This window comes from Thermobia domestica, chromosome 11 (genome assembly GCF_964235325.1).
Source record: "Thermobia domestica chromosome 11, izTheDome1.hap1.1, whole genome shotgun sequence".
NCBI lineage: Eukaryota > Metazoa > Arthropoda > Insecta > Zygentoma > Lepismatidae > Thermobia > Thermobia domestica.
This window is the reverse complement of record NC_137464.1, coordinates 237,947,856-237,966,303: the sequence shown is the minus strand read 5'-3', so window position 1 is coordinate 237,966,303 and position 18,448 is coordinate 237,947,856. Positions and strand designations below refer to the sequence as shown.

The window sequence follows — 18,448 nt, the reverse complement described above, 5'->3', positions numbered from 1 at the left end:
ACTGGGCCATACGTTTTCTATTGCGCCTTACTCCTGTGCCTACTACTGTTTACCTGTTACTCATGAGCGGAGTTATGGGGGACATGAGGGGGCATTGCCCCCAAACTTTTTGACAAAAATTAGTCATAGTAAGGAAATGGTAAAAAATAAGTTATTCATGTTAACTCCACATTCGTGCCCGCCCCCTCCGAGAATTCCGCCATTCCTTTGGTGAGTTCTATGCTCACTCTGCACTGCGCACAAGTGTTTACAGCATTGTTTTCTTCATGTAAGATTATCTCTGTTTTCCTTTTACCCACCTTACGATATGTTGATTCCTTCTCGTCCAAGTACTACTTCTGCCAGTACGAACTGACTCTCTCACGGCTCTCGCTCGGAAACGATTTCGGCAAAACTCAGGAGCGTTCACTGGCATTGGCAGTGGTTGTTTAGGAGAAGGGTAGACTGAGTTATGGTTGGGTAACACCTTGCTCGCATTACCAATGTACTCCAGTACTATTTTTTTTTTCTTTCGGAGAACAAGTTTCCTGTTGGAGGCAAGTGTCACTTGTCCCCTGAGGTACTACACTAATCACTCCCAGTGGTTCCGGTTATGTTTCGTACATATGTCGTTCATCGTTTCTCGTCTTCTGCATCCATTTCCCACATGTCCCTCTGTCCACATCAGTACCCCCTATTGAGAAATTCCTTGCGCCGCGTCCCTACCGTCCTGCTTCTAATACCATTGTGTCATTCAGGCATTACTTTCTCTAAACTGTTTGAAACCGCTTGCTGTTGCTCCTTTTCTTTCTCCGCAATGAGGTGTCACACGTCATTTTGCTGCCATTTGCGACATTTGTAACTCTGAAATGACGCCGAATTTAACAAAATGTCACATAAACTTTCTTTTTTGTTTTCATGTGTAAATTCTTCTTCCAAGCGTAGTAAACTGAATTTTAGCACCGCCCTGTACATTGCATGGGTAGTAGCCTATATAAAGATATCATGTAGGTACGATTTATGAATCTTAAGCATTATTAGTACGTATTACGGACAACGAAGTGATTCAGATAGTTTTCTAATGGTACAGGGACGGACAAAGAGAGTTCTACGAGTAAAGCATCTCACAGGCATATTGTAAAACTATGTTACAGTGTGAGGGGACTGCATCAATAAATAGTATAGGTAACTTCAATTCAAATCTGATAAGGTTTAGATATTAATATGTACGGATATTTACTGGGCGCATATTAGTTCCATTGAATAACGGTTTGCGGCATCTTGAAGAGCACCTCAAACAGTTTTTGTTGTCTATATATGCACTTCTATATGGGCACCGTTAGTAGCTCTCAGAATATCCAGTCGATATTCAATCTCCCGCCATGTGTTGTGTAGCACGTCCGGTGTGATAGAATTGATGGCTTCTTCAATTCTGAAGAGCAGGAATATCATGTATAAATGTGGCGTAGACTATATATTTAACATACCCCCATATGTAGAAATCCATAGGGGCTATGTCAGGAGATCGCGGTGGCCAAGGAATGGGTCCATTGTGTCCAATCTATCGCTGTGGAAACGTTTGGTCTAAGGCCCTACGTACCTCTAAACACCAGTGCGGTCGGTCACCATCCTCTTGGAATATCACGTTTGGTAGCAAACGGGGTAGCTGTGGAAAAGCAAAGTGTTCAAGCATGTCCAGATAAACGGGAGCATTATTGTGTGCCATGAGAAAAATGGTCCGATGATTCTGTCGCGTACCAAAGCATACCACACATTCACTTTCTCGCTATCTCTGACATATTCAAGAACAACGCATTGGGGTTCGGAAACCCAAATGCGCACATAGTGACGATTCAGCTTGCCTAATGTGTGGAAGGTTGGCTTATCACTGAAAATCACCCTTCCCAAGTAATCGAGATCATCGTCGATTTGTTCCAGAATCTTCATTGCAAACTTGGTTCGTTTTGGTAGGTCATCGGGCTATAGCGCCTGAACGATGTGCACCTACATGCACCTTACATGCATACAGCGATCTCTCTTCTGCTGTTGTCATCTTTGTTCACGAACACCCGCAACAAATAACAAAAACTCATATAAACTTTGTTACTGAACATCTACAGCAATTTAACAACAATTAACAATCAACAACAGAAAACTGTTTGAGTTGCTCTTCAAGATGATGTAAATCGTTATTCTTTGAAACTAATAGTTCCCATGCAATTAATATTTGTAATCAGGGAGGTTTCATGTGGGCACCCTCTATTTCATATTACAGTGCATATACACAGTTTACAATTCTACAAAACCTACGCAGTCAACAATAGTGAACCAATCTGTAGAGACTGCTTCTGCTTCATTTAGTCAAAATGAATATCTCTTAATCTGTAGAATCATTCACTCTAGTCATAGCACCGAAAGGAAGCATTTCTACACCTATGTTGGCCTGTACTTTTCGTTTTATCTTAGTATTAAAAATCATCTCCCAAACATTGTCGGTTTTGTTTTGCAACACTGTGCGTATATAACTAGTGATGAACCCTCTCACTAATTTCAAACCCAAATAATAGGAGTAGGATGTCTCTAATTGTCCACAAAACATATACAAAGTTCTATAAGAATTTGAGCCTAATAAATACTTAGAAAAAATCTATATAAATGAAAGTGACTATATTTGTGACTTAATAACCCTTGAACCATCTGACCCATCTCCATTAAATTTTCAACACAGACGAGTTCAGGCCTGGAATGATTTTTATCATTTCACTTTGACTGTGCAACTTGGGGAGGATGGGAAGGAGATATATAAAAATGATAGCCGATATTAGTGTCGAATTCATAGTTTTCGGAATCGCTGAGATGAACAGTGACAATTTCGATGCCGTTTAAATCCAAATTCAGCCCACAATATTAATATTTAATTTTTATTTATATAGATTATTTATTATTATCTGATTTTTCATTGATTTGAAAAAATAAGAACGAAAAATATTGGTTATGATATTATGATAATGTAAACTAATATTTAAATTATAGTCCTGCATTCCAGTAATTAGATATTTTACTGGATTTATATTGCTTTACAAGTTTTATAGTATGCCTATCTATAACTGTCGCAGGTCGGTAAATCTTGTTATTGTTACAGACAAATCTATACGTTTATCAAGTCAAAATTGCCACTCTTAGAATCAATAAAAGTTATACCAAACGATAAAGCTACATTAGAGTTAGTTAGTACTATAAGCACAAAGTTAGGACTACTACATACGGAAAGTTATTTAAAAATTAGAGAGGCAATTTTGGCTTGACGTTAAGTTAGAATTATCAACTTATTTTTAAAATTTTGAGAACATAAAGAATATCAATCGTTAGTCCGATTGGTTAGTGGTTAATGCTACAAGCACAATGTTAATACTGTTATGTGTAAAAAGTTATTAACAAATATAAGTAGTGAATCTGGCTTGACGTCAAGCCTGATTCGAAAGATTTGCAAAACAACTGTGAAGAAAACAAAGAGTGTACCAATTGTTAGTGCTGTTTATTTTGAGGAAGTGGCGATTCTAGTTTGACGTCAATCCAGCATTGCCACATTAATTTGTCCCCATTTAAGAGCACTATCAGTGTACTTTTAGCACAACATTAACGTAAATGTTCGCCAAATGTTAGTGTTGCGTTGGTGCTGGTTAGTGCTGCAAGCACACTGTTAGTTCTCTTACGTACGAGAAGTTATTAAGAAGTTAATGTGGCATTAATCAGAACTAACATAGGGTTAACTATTTGCACTCCTTTCGTCCTCTTGAAAGTTGTTTTAACAAATATAACAATTATAGCTTCATGTCAAGGCAGAATCGTTTGTTTAATTTGTTAATAACTTTCCACACATAACAGAACTCCGTGCATAGCACTACTGATGTTGTCCTTGTAGCTCTAATCAGCACTTACGTCATGTCAAGGCAGAATCGTTTGTTTAATTTGTTAATAACTTTCCACACATAACAGAACTCCGTGCATAGCACTACTGATGTTGTCCTTGTAGCTCTAATCAGCACTTACGATTAGCACCTTTTTTTATTATCCATAAATTTGTTTTGTGGAATTGGAGATTTTAGCTTGATGTTAAGCCAAAATCACCACTTTAGTTTGTAAATATTAAATAACTTTCTGTACGCAACAGCAGTAACGCTGTGCTTGTAGCACTAACATGCTTTAATATAGAACTAACAACTAGCACTCTTTTCCTCTTTTAAGCTATTTTGAAAAGGTGACAATTGTAGCTTGACGCAGGGGCGGAGGGGAGCGATCAGGGCGATTGCCCCTTCCCCCCAGAAGAGGAAACTTTCTTATTTTATACTAGCAGCGTTCACCCCGCTTCGCTGGGGTCACCCCGGAACGCAATAAACTTTGTTACTTAGATAATTTTTACTTTTTCGCTTTCAAGTGATATGATAAAAACCATAGAAGAATGGAGTAAATGTTAACATTATATCGCCTGTCATTTATGTTAACCCGCCGAGTGACACGGTCATGTGGGTTGCATATAAATACGGTTAGATTTAGCTATGATGAGCTAACAAAGGATTTGTACGTTATGGACACTTGAATGGTCAATTATCTCAAGACACTGGTAATTGAAAATTAAAGTGATATGATAAAAACCATCTAGGGTCCAAATATTAATAACCCCCCAAAAATGAAAGAAATTGGTTCAGCCGTATTAGCGTGATGAGCTAACAAAGGATTTGTACGTTCTCTTTTATATATATAGATGTAAATAAAACCCATCCCAGAGTTTGGAGCTCTTAAAAGTAGTTGTAAACAGCAGTATTACAACCAGGGGCGGATGCAGGGGGGCGATCGGGGCAATCGCCCCCCCAGAAGAGGAAACTTTCTTATTTTATATATATAAATAAAATCCATCCCAAAGTTTGAAGCCCTTAAAAGTAGCAGTATGACAACCCACCGTCCCCCCCCCAGAAGTCGGTCCTGGATCCGCCCCTGAATACAACCCACCCCTCCACCCTGGAAGTCCGACCTGGATCCGCCCCTGGCTTGACGTCTCGCCAGGATTACCACATTCAGTTGTTATAACTCTCCGTACGTAAAAGTACTAACCAACATTAACGTAATACAAACGTTTAGCACCGCTCTTGTTCACTTGAAAATTATTTGAAGAATTGGTAATACTAGCTTGGCGTGAAACTAGAATCACGACATTTATTTGTTAATAACAATCCGTACGTAACAACATTAGTGTTGATATCGTAGCACTGGCATAGCAGTAACGATTGGCGCTCTTTTTCGTTATCCAAAAGCGCATTTTGTAAAAGTGGCGATTCTAGATTGTCCTATTTAGCATTGTCAGTTTAATTTGTTAATAACTTTCCATACACAGTAGCATTAACATTGAGGTTGTAGCACTAATAAGCTCTAATGTAGCACAAACGATTTGCACACTTCTTGTTCTCCTCTAACTTGTTGTGGAAAAGAGACGAACTTGAGATTAAGCCAGTATAACTAGTTTATTTTTTAAAATAACTTTCCGCACGTAGCAGCACTAACGTGTTCCTTGTAACACTAACGATTAGCACCCTTTTTTATTTTCTTGAAAGTTGTTTCAATATGATGGGGATTCCAACTTGATGTGAAGCCAGAATTGCCACTTTAATTCAGTGGTGCCCCCCCCCCTCATGTCCATGACGCACCCCCCTCAATTGTCTATCCGTAGGTGTTCTTCCATGAAAAAAATCTTTTCGATTAATTTTTACACTCCCTCAAACATATTTATATAGATTTTTACTCCCCCCCAAATATTTCAATGACGCAGTTTGCGTCATAGCCCCCCTTTGTGGGCACCTCTGCTTTAATTTGTCGATAATTTTCTGTTAGTGGAAGCAGTAATGTTGTACTTATAACAATCGCCAGCACTTACGTAGCACTATTGATTGGTATAACTTTCTTATTTCTGTTCAGTTCGGTACAAATTAGTTACTTTCACATGACATGCAGAAATTATGAGTATCCTGTGTTTTGGCTCCTGGTTTGAGAGATTGTTTTAACTGTACCTTTACTTTGTTCTGTTAATTTCTCATAATCTAAAATGGTACAAACGAAACAAATTACGGTACTAAATAAAGTCTTTCAAATGAGCCAATTAAAACGCTTTTACGACGGTTTACGCAGTCTCCCAATTTTGTTTCTTTAATTTTTTTCATATTCTAGTGTGGTTCAAACAAAGCTCATTGCGGTACAATCCGGTATAAGTCAAGTACTTATGTATGATGTACAAAAGTAACGTTTATCAGGTGTGTTAATATCTAATTTGAAGATCTTCTTGAACTGGGTGCCCAATTTGTTATGTTAATTTCTCATATTCTAAGGCGATACAAACGAAACAAATTATGATACTATCCGATACAAACAAAAGTCTTTCAAATGAACTAATTAAATCGTTTGTATGACGTAGTAGGGTTGCCAGATTAACGCAACCCCCTAATTTTGTTTTCTTAATTTATTATATCTAGTATGATTCAAATAAAACTATTTGCGGTACAATCCGGTACAAACCAAGTACTTTCATGTTTTTGCAAATGTAATACGTATCTTGTGTATCAACGCCTGATTTAACTGGGCGCCTAATTTGTTCCATTAATTTCTCGTAATCTAAGACGGTAAGAAACGAAACAAATTATCGTAATATCCGATACAAACAAACGCCTTTCAAATGAACCAATTAAATCGTTTGTACAAATGGTTGTGGGGGTCAGGTTCATGTAACCTTCCAATTTTGTTCTCTTAATTTCTCATAATCTAATATGGATAAACTAGAACAATCTGATACTAACCAGGTACTTTCATAATGATGTACAAAAGAAATGCGTACCCGGTTTTTAACACCTGATTTGAGAGATTGATTGAACTGGGCCCCCAATTTGTTCTCTTAATTTCTCGTAGTCTAAGGCGCTACAAACAAAACAAATTATGGTACAATCCGGTAAAACCAAAATCTTACAAATGATCCAATTAAATCGATCATACGACGTGGTGGGAGGGCTGTGTGAATCTGGTTCCCTACTTTGTTTTTTTCTTTAATTTCTTATACTACTTTACACAGGCACGTAGCCAATGGGGGGTCCTGGAGTTCCGAACCCCCCCCCCCCTTCGAGACCAGAAATGAAAAAAATTAAGGAAGGATTAAACAAAATGAAATGAGAAAAAGAAGGATCAGCGTTAAAAATATATAAAAAAAAACATACAGGAAGCTTTTAGTTACTCTTTCTTATGAGGAGATTTGTATTACTTGCAATACATGGTGGCGAGGTGAGCAAGATATCCTAGAAGAGTCAGGGAATTTGAAATTTCTAGAAAAGTTACCGAATTCTCAGAATTTCCGCTACTACTCAGGAAGATTTCAAGCTTCCGAAAGCATAGTGCCGTTGAGTAACAGCGTGGACATTTTTTATCATGATTTTTCGTCATCGTATCCTTGCTGAATCAACCATGTTATTTAAAAAAAATAAATAAAATTTTTTTTTCTATTGCTCCTTTAACCTGTCATTTGGAACGGACAGCAGTTGACGGAATAATAAAAACAAAAATTTATATGGAAAATGAGTTCTATTAGCATTTGATTCAACAGAAAAAAGAACGCAGATGTAAAATATTTTACAAGAGATTATTGAGTGTGTACTTTTTATAATAGTGAATACGTACTTTTCATATTAGTTGGGATCATAATGAAAGGAAAATTGTTATATTTGAATGAACAAAGAAAGGAACGTAAATATTGTAAAATCTTTTTCAATACTTTTTTATTCTTTTATTACTCGAGATTTCTTCGTAGTTTATTAAAATACTTACCAACATATCCTCATTTTATTATCCTAAGAAACCAATATATGTTTAGTAAAGTAGTTTACACTGATCAAGCTCCTGAGCCTTCAGAATTTCATATCACGCCCCCCCCCCCTCATTATGAAATCCTAGCTAAACGAACTATATGTTCCAGTAAAATAGTTTAGAATGATCGAGCCCCTGGTGTGATGACCACAGTATTTCATGTCAGGGACCCCCCCCCCCCGTCTTCAGGAAATCCTGGCTACGTGCCTGCTTTACAGTACAAACAAAAGTAATTGCGTTACGTACCGGTACAAACGAAATACATTTTATTGATATGCGAAAAATCGTTTTCACCGGGAAGTGGGGGGCCGGGCACTTCACAAAGGTTATCAAGCATCTAGATTTGAAATCAAGCAGAAGCTAGATTTGATCAATAAAAAAAGAATAGTCACTGGGTAGTGGGTCACACTCGATCCCTTAAGATTGACCCACGATCGGTTCGATCCATTTAACCCAGTGTTGCCACAGTCCTAGGTCTGGAATGGGCTGAAAAATAGTACCATATTGAAACAAAAAGGGCTGAATTCATTATTTTATACCAATGTAATACATGGCTCTATAACACGAAACTAAAAGAGGTAAAGTTCTAGAACATTCCTTCTCCCGCCCCGCCCTCTTCCAAGAGTCGAAATCAAGTAAGTACTTTTTTCAAAAATTAATCTTTGAAAGTCAAATAGGAGGAAACAAAACAACCGTGGAAGTAGATGAAACTTTCCTCGCACGTAGGAAATATAACAGAGGCCGCAAATTAAAACGGAAAACAGTTATCGTCTACGGTATGTATTGTAAGGAAACCAAACGCGGCTCTATTTGAAAGTGACCAATAAACCAAAACGGTATTATAGCCATTATATATATATATATATATAACGACGAACAAATCAATCATCTCTGAGTTCATGTGTAAGCAATACGTTATAATAAAATATAAATCATTGCCCCTTATTCTCGCTTATTTCAAGACTGAAGGAGGATAATAGAATATGCTTTTTTAAAGACAACATTTTTTAAGAATCCAACACACAGTATGAGTAACTTGAGATGTTGGAAAAGTCTTACTGACACCTTTGAAAACGTGACAAGTATTTATCGTGACAGTATTTATCGTGACAAAACGTGACAGTAAATGATGCTGAATTGGGTAGAAATGTACCAATTTTTTCACAAAAGGGGCTGCAAATGCCAGCGTGGTACCAACGGGCCGATGAATGACAAAAAGGGCTGAATTTGGTACAATTGTACCAAGTGTGGCAACACTGATTTAACCTCTCCATCTCTCGCTAGGTCAACAGTGGAAATTATATTCTCACCGACAATCGAACTAGACTGCACGAAAGCACGTTGCTATATACGAATATTTCTTAACACTGTATCTTGCTTCGTAATATAACAGAAATCAACAAAAACAGAAAGAAAAGCAATACTTACGCTAGAATCCAAATAAAGTGGAAAAGATTAATTCACTAAAAGCTAAAAGATGATCTCGTGTTGCTTCTTCGGAATCTTCATTTCATCTTACAAGGTTAAGAGGACTGAATTAGGCTACTAGTTTCCTGTGGCTTTTATAAGGCTGAAACTTCCTGCCATGCCGAAAGCATAGAAAGGAAAACGATAGATAAAGAAGAAATGATTATGATAATGGAAATGCAAACATCTAAAAGGAACGTACACAAGTAGTTGAGTAATACACAACTCACAAGCAATTTAAATCACATCTATTTGTGTTTCTTAAAAGAGGAACCTTGGCCATACTCAATCAAAGTAAATTCCGGTAACGAAGGAAAGAAAACTATATTTAACTTGGAGCTTGGATGGCTTTTAAAGAACATTATTTAAAACACGTTTAAACTTTCTTTAGAACATACGAGGAGTAATCCGAAAGTAATGATGACAAGTATGTAGTACAGCGGTTATAGTTGAAATATATGTTTTTCTATGTAGCCTTCCCAACAAGTCGATACATTTAGTCCATCTTTTTTTTTTTTTTTAAACACCGAATACCGTTTGAAAATATCTTTTCTTTTAGAAAACATATTCCGGTGGCACACTTAGTATTCAGAGGGAGCACATATAATATTTTCATACGGTACTATTCTATTTGTTATTATATTATAGACCTAATATTTTGGTCTCCTCCGGAGGGACACTCCCAGAGCTTAGGGGGCCAGTGTCCCCCAAAAGCATGTCTGGAAGAAACCCAGGACTCTTGATCTCAAAATGCTTCCACAATAGCCACCATCTCGCTATCCTCTCCAAATCTCTTGCCTCTGTACTTTTTCTTGGAACAGGGAAAGAGGTAAAGGTCATAGGGGTAGATCTGGAGAACAGGACGTGTGTTCGAGCAGTTCGAGTTCTGCTTCTCGAATGATACTTGATTGATAAACAGCTCTCACTTTGTTTTTTCTCCATTCTCATGTTATCATCTCGACTGCTCGTATTCAAACGAATGTATCTCCAAGAAATAATGACACACACACACACACACACATATATATATATATATATATATATATATATATATATATATATATATATATATATATATACAGTGGCGTATTTACGATTTTGTTTCGGGAGGGGCTTTGCTTAGTTTCGGGGGGGCTTTGCCTGAAAATGTGAAAATTCTGCAAGATATTTCATATATTTCACTATAGTAAGTAAGATTTCGGGGGGGGGGCTTAAGCCCGGAAGCCCCCCCTAAATACGCCACTGTATATATATATATATGGTGTTGCAAAATAACCGTTAAAACAGGAGGTGATTCCTGCTACTGAGTCCTCTTGAACTTTCGGTAATCCGACATAGCCTAGTTTCGGACCTAAAAGTTTTCCAAAGCCTGAACAAATGAATGAGCAGAGCGCGGGTAAAAAGTGAACATAATAAGTCATATCTGCTCTAATGTGCTCTATTGAAATATACATGTGGCAGTACCCTATAATGTACGTGCAAGGGATTCCCCAAAGGAACGTAGGAATTCCCGGATAATCTGTCAATGAAAGCTTGGTCTAAATGAATATGAATCGATTGGGTTTCCACCTAGTAACAGTAATTCTTGTGCATTAAGTCAATATCTTAAACAAATACAAAATGGCGTACACTTGCATGCTCATTGTGTGTGGTTGCATAATCGCCAGGTATGAATAATGGCCAGCAGTGACGTTCTGAGTTTTATATGTAGTAAATTTGTAGCTGAATGATCCAGAAAGACATCTGCAGTCGGTAGAGCACAATACATCAAACAGGGTGATTCACTAGTGTAGAGCATCAATAACATGACACGCATTATCAATCCGCCCCAGGCAAATATCAGGATATTACCTTTGTTCTTCAGAAATAAAATACAATACAATATAGGCAATAGTTTGTGTGTGTGTTAGTGTGTGTCTGTGTTTGCCGTAGATAACTTGCACCCATTGTTGACTGGTTGTATCTGTGTGTATTTTTTTTTTTTTTTTTTGTAAAACATGAAGGAAAAAAGTAAAAAGAAAAGTAGTAAATGAATAAAACAAATGTGGTTGGCACTTAATTTAATATACTTAATTAATTTTATCAGATAACTTCTATCATAGGAATTAGAAACTCCTTCACTTCTATTATAGGAAAATTTGATAAGTAAAGAAAACATTTTGTGTCAGACGAGGGAAATTTTCTTAAAGAAACCTACGAACACTGCTGAACGGTCGAGGAATGAATACCTGTTGTCGAATGCGGCAACCATTCACGAAAGGATTATGGTGTATCGTAACTGTGAGGATTATCTATCCGCAACAAAGGTGCCCTCCTTTGACGAAATTTAGCCACAGCACCGGAACTTGAAATTTTTCCTAGGGGCACAACAATTAATATTTTGGTCCACTATATAAAAAATATATATATACTGTATATGGAATATGAGACCCCTAAAATTTAAAACGTTAATAAACGTTTTTGAAATGAAATTTTTGAGTTTTACGTCCCACGGTTATGCCGGTTAGGCTAAAGGAGACGGTGATGATGAGAGATGAATGAAATGGTGGAATGAAGAAAGTGGGAGGTAACGGGAGAACCCCGAGAAAACCCACGCACACGGTGTTTGTCCACCACAAAGTTCACTTGGAGGGAGCAGGGTTTGAACCCGAGACCCCAAGCACCAGAGGTGAACGCTCTACCAATGAGCCACCGCGGCCCCAATAAACGTTTTTATTACTACTTCTCCGTTGCTTTATTACATCCCATAAGCTCTATATTTATCCGTACATAAGATTTCAGCAAATTAGTTATATGTTCTATTCTTAACTTTTCTGAGCTCTTTCTCTGCAGCATATGCATAAAAATCGACTATCTGTGGGTGCAAATAGAAAACATTCAAAAGTAAGGTAGATATTTTAAATTTTAAGGCATTATTAACGTCTTATTTAATCGAAATGTTAATGTACATCCTGTTCCCAAAAAAATGAACGCATTGATTATGGCTGCTTTGGCAAAAACATATTCAAGTTCAACTCCAGGTACGTATTTTCGGGAAACAGTAAATTAAAAAAGCCAGGTTCGAACCCCCAAGTCAACCTTCGCAATCGAAAAAAAAAAATGTGCATATGTGTTTTGCTTTTTTTAAGTGTAATAAGACATATTGAAATGTTATTAACTGTATAAAAAAAGTCATAACATTCATGGAAATATAAGGAGCATTCATTTAATTCGTAGTCATCCCGTGAAATGAATGGAACCCGTGCGAAACGTGTAACGACGCTTATACTGGCTTGTAGCGGGTTCTTTAAAGGCTCGATAGATAGCGGCATGGTGGTTATCGCGTGAACGGAAAAAGGGAGGTGGAGCTGAAAAGACGGGCAGTTGTGATTCAGCGTCGTCCAAATACACAGTAGTGTGTTCTCAGTCGAAAAACAATCAAGCTGGTTCGCGGAAAATGGACTCAGATAAAATGGAGCAGTGCGCCGTTATACGGTTTCTTACCGCCGAAGGTGCCGGCGCAATAGGAATGCACAGACGAATGGTGGGTTTTTACGGACAGCATACATTGTCTCTGCCAACAGTCATCAAATGGAACAATCGGTTTGCAGAGGGTCGAAAGACGCTTAAAAACAACGTTCGTCTGTGACAGCCCGTAGTGGCGACGCTACAGATTACTGCGCGAGTGGACGAGATCATATGCCAGAACCGGAGAACTACGGTGAAGGAGGTGGCGACGAAAGTGGGCATCAATGTCGAATCAAAGTCCAAATCGATTTGAACCTCAGCGGGAAAGGTCATGGCCTCCGTGTTCTTCAATATTCAAGGACTACTGCACACATATTTTTTTGTAGCACGGACAGGCAGTAAACGCCGGAGAGACGTTACACAATGTCCGCAAGTTTATCAAGTCTAAACGCCCAGGGAAACTGTCGGCGAGTGTAATTTTGCTTCATAACCAGTGTGCGAATTGGCGGGGGGGATGCCAGGGATTTCCCCCCCTGACAAAAATCTTTCCCACCCTGGAGAAGAAAAATTTTATCCCTGGCAGGGATAACTTTTTTCCCCTCTGGAGTATTTTTAAATGGACATAAAGATAAGATGGAAAAAGGGAACAATTCTTACTTTGCGTAGCTAACCTAAATATTACTTGAGTGAAAATTTATGAAAGATCTCACATCTCAACTGTTTTGTACTTGTTAGTATATATATATATATATATATATATATATATATATATATATATATATATATATATGTGTGTGTGTGTGTGTGTGGGAGGACTGGGTGCGCATATGGGTGAAATTCATCCCCCCCTGGGAAAATGTTTCAATTCGCACACTGTTCATAACAATGCGCGGCCGCATACGACCAACGTAACGGAGGCAACTTTGAAGAAGTTTAAGTGGTAGGTTCTCAGTGACCTGCCCTATAGCCCCTTGAGATTTTTACCTGTCTGGGGAACTGCCGAAATCTTACTTACTATAGTAAAGTATATGAAATATTTTGCAGAATTTTCACATTTTCAGGCAAAGCCCCCCCCCCCCCGAAAGTTAGCAAAGCCCTCCCCGAAACAAAATCGTAAATACGCCACTGATTATACTAATATTTTGCATCTCTCAACAAACAGTATTTTACTTCTTATTTGTTTACTAAGAATTTGAATAATTTTATTTTGGACATCTTCTCCTAAGTAATGGTGGTCTTTATTTTGTCCTCCCATGGTTCTTTTAATGTATTCGACCATGACGCTGTCAAACTTTGCAAAGAGTTCTACCAGTTTTAGAAAATTACCATTATTGCCTGTGTAAAGTTTAATCTGATGTTCCGCGTAACGGTAGACATTGTTCGACTAAAAGCTATATTATTGCAACTAGTCGTTCTATTACGTTTTTCTAATGTTGTGCTTCGGCATTTAACCTAAATGTCGCTAGCCCAAAAATGTAGGGGGGTCCGACCCAACCACATTATAATTTATCACCATATTGTAGTTCCTTTGCAAGCCTATCGTGAAAATTTTAGGTGGGAGACAGTGAAAATTTAGAGGGGCCCGGCCCCCAGTGAATACGGGCCTGGTCTCTAGGTACTGTAGGCTAGAACGGCCTTTCTGAAGTGGCAGTGTACCTTTTGCATACTTGGAGTGGATGTTTGAACATTGGTGAATAGAAATAATATAGAAGACATCTTGATAATCTTATTCACCCTAGTTGAAAATCTTATATACGTCACTGCAAGGGAAATATTGAACGAGATACTTGTGGCTAGTAGTTTGATAATTGAAAATGAGAGGAATGCTCTGCAGTTCCTGAGTGAGCATTTTCTTGAATGTGATTGACGTAAGTTCAGTTATGTTTTTAGGTCAAAACAATTTTATTTTTCCATGTGGGCCTATTACGAAGCATTATAGTTTGATAGTATTCTTTTCTTTTTCAAATTTTGCCTCCCATTAGACTTGCCGCCCTGGGCGGTGGCACGGCTCGACCCCCCTCGCGCCGGCCCTGAGCCCCCTACCAGTTCATTGAATGACAAAATTATTTAAGCTATTATTTATACAATTTTTGAAAATTTATAGTAAACACGATATACCTATCATAATCTGGGTTCTGACAGCCCCTCCCCCTCAATTTTTACCTTCTGGATCCGCCTCTGTCAGAGAGATTTCAAGTTTCCGAAAGCATAGTGACGTTGTGTAACAGCGTGGATATATTTATCATAATTTTTCGTCATCGCATCCTTGCAGTATCAAACATGTTATTTCAAAAACAATTTTCTACTGCTCCTTTAACTAGTGATGAGCGCAAGAGTCTTGGTCTTGCAGTTTTTGCAAGAGTCTTGGTCTTGCAGTTTTTGCAAAAGTCTTGCATGCAAGACCAAGACCAAGACCAAGACTGGGTGTGGAAGACCAAGACCACCCGGGTCTTGGTCTTGGTCTTGCATTTGCTCATCACTACCTTTAACCTGTCATTTGGAACCGACAGTAGTTGACGGAATAATAATAATAAAAAAAAATGTGGAAAGAAAGTTCTGTTAGCATTTGATTTAACAGAGAAAGGAGCAATATTGTAAAATATTTTACAAGACATTATTGAGTATGTACCTTTTATAACCGTGAATATGTACTTTTTATAATAGTTGAGGTCAAGGGTGCCCATCAGGGAGAGCAAGGTGAGGCGCTCGCCCCCCCCCCCCCAAGAGGAAATTGTACTTCAGAATATCGAAAATCCAATAGAATTTTTACATTAGTTACATCAAAATTTGAAACTATTTTTGAAACGTCGCTTATACTTGCCCCCCTTGGAAACCACAACATGGGCGCCCTTGGTTGAGGTCATAATGAAAGGGAAATTGTTATATTTGAATAAACAGAGGAAGGACGTAAATATTGTAAAATTTTCCTCAATATTTTTTTTATTATTATTTTACTCGAAATTTCTTCATAGTTTATTATTAAAATACTTGCCAACATATCCTCATTTTATTGTCCTAACAAACCAATATATGTTGATAGTAAAGTAGTTTATATTCACCAAGCTCCTGGGCCTTCAGAATTTCATGTCACGCCCCCTCCCCCCGTTACGAAATTCTGGCTAAACGAACCAATATGTGTTCCAGTAAAATAGTTTAGAATGATCGAGCCCCTGGGTGTGATGACCACAGTATTTCATGTCACGGACCCCCCTCCTCTTCACGAAATCCTGGCTAAGTGCCTGATCAGAAACAACGAATATGAATGTCATTGTATTGGAAATTCTGCTATATTTCTTCAGAAGGAAATCGCCAGAAGTGCTCATGTTAGCTCAGTGGTTTTAGACAAGTATCAACGTATTTTTGGCGCAATCTTACAATAAATAAACAAAAAGGTTGCTATGTATGCCAGGATACATACAGTACGTACTATACAGTTGCTAATTCAGTCAAAATCTTAGTATTGAATGGTTCAATAATATCAAACAAACCATTACCTTCAATTATAATAGAAAACAAAATACATGGAGCATTATGTAGAGACGTCCTGACGCGTGACTAGTCCCATACATTAAAGAGTTGGACTAACATATGTTTCCTGCAGTAGTCGGACCTTTAGTATGACGCTAATCATACGTCAAAACGACTCTGCATAAGGTCCATGGTCTTCTAATACGACATTTAAATCTTATAATATGAACGTGTTCAGTAGAAATATTTCTCAAATTAAATACCTTAGCCTGTTGTGGTTTGTCGGTGAAGTATTTCCTCTCCTTTCGCCATACAAATTCCTAATAGCCAAACTTTGTTCTTTCTGTGCCATTATAAGCTGTTATGTATTGCACGCAATCAACTCATGCTATTACCGTGCTAACATTATTCTGCAAGGAAAATCTCTACTGCTGATAAAAAGCATTAATATGATTACAAACGATAAGAATATTCTGTCTTATAATGTTATCTCTGTTTGTTTAGCATACATCAATCTTGAAGCACATATTCATATTTTTCATTGGGGACTAAAATTCCCACACTTGTGTCAACCTGTTTTGAATATGACTTATGGGTTCATCACCCGAAGCTAACTAGATGCATTGCCTGTCAAAGTCTTTTATCAACATTACACAGACACAACACTTTGTCATGCCTCACATTGAATTAAAAGAACTACACCTTCACTGGACTTATATTTGGCGAAATATTAATGCTGCTTTTTAATTACAGTAAAACTGGTTTCGTTCGCACATCAGGGGTAACTTTGCAAAAAATATGAAAAGAGTTGCACAGCCCTCTTGAAACCTTTAACTGTAAAGGGAAAGTTTCAACTGCCACCATAAGATAGAACATCTAACTGTATTTTGGCTATAATGTTGGCGGTTAATATCAGTTCTAATTACCCGGAGGGTTTGTTGTTGTAGAGGTATGGAAAGTAGTCATTGTGAAGGCCGACAAAATTTGAAAGATATCACCTACAAGAATTTCCGTCAAAGTTAAGTCAGTTTTGTAGAATACTACTGTGTATAATGGGACTTTGATGCAATAGTTGAAATTCAACTGTGAAACGTTTTAAAGCTATAAAAAAAGGCAAAACTAGGAGAAGGCGGTTTCAGCCTCTTATCCGGGTTATTTTGCACCAATCCAAAGTAACTCCTTAGATAGGAAATTACTACTGCTGGTACCTCCTTCCTTCTAATTTTAGATAAATGTCCTATTTAGGTAGATGCGCCTGAGTGGATTTCTTGTTGGAAAATAAATTACGAACATTGGCGGATCCAGAAAATAGTTTCATAAGCGCTTCACTCAGAAAAGCTTTTTTTTTTTTTTTTTTTTTTAAAGAAATCACTAGGCTTTTGGAGGGGTTATTGAAGCTTATACGCATAGGAATGCCTAACAATTTTTTTTTTTTTTTTTTTTTTTTAAAGAAACAATACAGTTTAGGTGGGTTTTAGCTCGAAAGCCCCAAACCTCGTAAATATTTCAGTGATTACGTTTGGGATGATATTCTTGGACATAAAAGAGCAACCAAAGCAAATCAGTTCTCGGGGATTGTTTTTTTCTGAGTTGGCATTTCTGTGAGGTATATGTTAAACTATCAGAATATGGTTCCTGTGCCGGTATCAGAAAATACAATTTTCTTTACAAATATGATAATTCATACTAAGTAGCCTACTAATACTGGTACCATCATTCTAATAGCAATATTTGTAGATTGCACGCAGTTCTGTGTGGAAAGGGGGGCGCGGTGGCTCAGTGGTAGAGCGTTCACCTCCGCTGCTTGGGGTCCCTGGGTCGATCCCAGCTCGCGCCGTGTGCACTTTGTGGTGGACAAACACAAAGCTCGTGGGTTTTCTCGGGATTTTCCCGTTTCCTCCTACTTTCTTCATTCCACCATTTCATTCATTTCTCATCATCACCGTCTCCTTTAGCCTAACCGGCATAACCGTGGGACGTAAAACTAAAGATTTCATTTCATTTTTTTTTCTGTGTAGAAAGTAAAATGTATAAATACTGATGGGAAAACATTGCCCAGAAACATTATGTTCGTATGTTGAACATACTTTTTTGTATGTTGTGTAAAGTATCCCCACCTATGGGATTAACTTTTCACCAAAGTTTATATTCCAATAACTAAGGTCATACTGAGTGTTTACTAATGAACTTGCAC

At 37.7% G+C, this 18,448-nt stretch overlaps 1 protein-coding gene across 3 annotated transcripts in view; it reads right to left on the bottom strand.

Annotated features, from left to right (window-relative positions):
- LOC145664838 (sodium-independent sulfate anion transporter-like) overlaps positions 1-16,646 on the bottom strand; it is a 176,625-nt gene extending 159,979 nt beyond the window's left edge. Inside the window, exon 1 of one of the 3 annotated variants that reach the window (XR_014127527.1) lies at positions 9,301-9,446. The gene's annotated coding sequence lies outside the window, so the exon portion shown is untranslated. Of the gene's footprint in view, positions 1-9,300; positions 9,447-16,517 lie in introns of those variants that run through there. The other 2 variants (XM_081731844.1, XM_081731843.1) reach the window with 2 other exon arrangements.
- Between the last annotated feature and the right edge of the window lie 1,802 nt (positions 16,647-18,448).